Source organism: Toxotes jaculatrix, chromosome 4 (assembly GCF_017976425.1).
Source record: "Toxotes jaculatrix isolate fToxJac2 chromosome 4, fToxJac2.pri, whole genome shotgun sequence".
Classification (NCBI taxonomy): Eukaryota; Metazoa; Chordata; class Actinopteri; family Toxotidae; genus Toxotes; species Toxotes jaculatrix.
In genome coordinates this window covers 28519241-28521758 of record NC_054397.1, presented here as the reverse complement: position 1 = coordinate 28521758, position 2518 = coordinate 28519241, and the positions used below count along the sequence as shown (strand labels likewise).

The 2518-nt window shown below is 47.2% G+C and overlaps 1 long non-coding RNA gene across 1 annotated transcript; it reads left to right on the top strand.

The window, feature by feature from the left end:
- Nucleotides 1-254: 254 nt before the first annotated feature.
- On the top strand, nt 255-754 carry LOC121181153. The gene is made up of 3 exons (XR_005893991.1): nt 255-315; nt 411-575; nt 693-754. It is a non-coding gene; the product is annotated as an uncharacterized LOC121181153 (long non-coding RNA).
- Nucleotides 755-2518: the final 1764 nt, after the last annotated feature.

The following is a 2518-nucleotide window of genomic DNA, read 5'->3' as shown; positions in this document are numbered from 1 at the left end:
GAGAGGGAGAGGAAAGAGAGGGAAGCCAGAAAGGAGGTGAGGGAGAGAGAGAGGAAGGAGAGGGAGAGGAGGGCCTGGGAGAAGGAGGAGAGGGCTAAGAGGGAGAGGGAATGGGATGAAAGAGCCAGGAAGGAGAGGGAGAAGAGGGAGGAGGAAAGGAGGGAGTGGCAGAGGAGGGAAAGAGAGAGGAGGGAGAGAAAGAGAGCACACGGTGAAGGTTTGTCCGGATCCAGGTGGTCTTGCCGGTCGGAGGGATACAAGCAGAGCTCCTGGACGGACGCACAGCTTAACAGCTCACAGGCTGAGACCACAATGGTGAGGAGGTGCTGCTGGGTCAAAACCTGGACACTTAAATGTCTCCTGTGTGTCCTAACCAACAACCCCGTTTCTTTGTCCTGTCATGAAATCAGGTGGAGGACGAGGACCACTTCCCATTCAACATGAGTGACTTTGTGACATTAGATGAAGTAGGAGATGTTACCGACCTTCCGTGTTCCCCTGCTGCTGTTCCCATGGAAACCACAGACAGGGAGGAGGAGGATGCTACCACGTCTGTCCCTCAGGACACTACAGGGGTACATTTTAGCTTGTGGTACATTTTAGCTTTTCTCTACATGTTTGATGGGGGGTGTCCGAGACTTAAATGTCCACAGTCTTATGATGTCAGTCCTTTTCTGGGTTTCTGCTTCTAGGTCACACCCATGGAGGTTGCCATAGAAACAGCAGTATCGGATGCCACAGTGACTCTGCTCAAGTCTGATCAACAAGTATCAGAGTTTGAACCCGTGAGAGCACCAACAGCTGACTCCTCAGACAGGTCGTCAGGTTTAACACCCGGTCCGGTCCTCACCGCTGCAGCATCCACCTTACCAGCTCCACAGGCTGAGTCCTCTCTCAGCCAAACACCTGAGACTGGTACAGCCTCACACTGATTTCAAATCTACCATCAACACAAGGAAACACAGTCTTTCCTAGATATTTTTCTTTGTTTTTGGTTTCAAATTGTAAATTTGGCCTGAAATCTGTCTTTATTTTTAGAAATCACACCACTGCCCACCCTGGACTCCACCCCAGAGGTCCAACACCTGTCCGTGCCTGCCCCTGCAGCATCAGGTAACCCACCTGAAGCTGCCCCTGCAGACTCCTCCTCAAACAGCCCAGCCATAGGAGCAGTGACCGCAGAGAGTGAGGACCATAAGAAAGAGGAGAGTCCTCTCAGTCACAGCCAGGCCAAGGAGGAGGAGACGGTGCTGGTGTTGGACAAAACAGAAGGACAGGAGAAGATGCAGGACCAGGAGGACAAAGAGACGGGAGCTCCTGCTGCAGAGACGGGTACGCTTTGATTTTCTTTGAAGTAGAACTGTGAGTGGCAGCAGTTCCTCAGTGGGTAGAGAATCAGGCTTGTCCAAATTTACCTCTTCTTCAAATGTTTGAGATGATGGGACGTTGTCCTTGGGGCAGGTACTTGCCATAAGTCATTGCAGGTGTTTAATAACAGCACCAAGATGAAGACACATGAAGTCCATTTGGAAAATGCTTAATTATTAGCTTATCTGCTTTGTTGAGCAAAGCCAGGACCAGGTCTTTTTACCCCTGTGTATGTCCTAGATTGGTCTTTAAAGCAGTCCCTGTCTCTTCTAGGAAAGCAACAGACGTCCAAAGACCAAACAAACGGAGAAGAGGAGAGTATGAAGAAGACATTACAGATGAAAACACCCATGAGCACGGACTACTCCCTCCCCCCTTTTGACCCCAGCAATCCAGTTGGTATGACACTATTTATTCACTGTGACGGTTCATCACTGTTTTCTTTACATGTGTATTTCCACAGTCACTCTTGTGTGTGTGTGTGTGTGTGTGTGTGTGTGTGTGTGTGTGTGTGTGTGTGTGTGTGTGTGTGTGTGTGTCCTCAGGTATGGAGTTCTTAGTCCCAAAGACTGGTTTCTTTTGTACAGTATGTAATCGATTCTTCAGCGGAACCAAAGAAGCTGAGATCAACCACTGCAGAACCATCAAACACTACGAGAACCTAAAGGTAGGCAGCTCATGGTTATTTGTTGCACTTTCTCCCTCTTTTATTCTGCTCCATTTTCACACTTACTGTGATACAAGTGATAAAACGTCCACGTGTGTTCACAAAGAGTGTTTTTCCTTTTGTCCTCCTCTTGTAGAAATACCTGCAGACTGAGAAGACGGTGAATGTGACGGACAAACCAGACCCCAGCTGAATGTGACTGTGAAGCTTTTCACTCACTTTTGCCATTCCCCTCCTTTTGTATCGTCTCTTTATTTCTCTCTCAAGGTCCAGATTCTCACACTGGTATAGATTAGTCTCATGTCTCCATTTAAATAAATATGACATTAATAAAATGTATTTACTAAATTGTGGTTTGTCGCTCATTCACAATCTCAGTGTCTGATAATATTTGATAGAAGTCTGTTATCAATGATTTATAGCATCATAAAACCACACACTGTCATCACAATAACCTTAAAGCAAAGATGAAAATCTCACTGC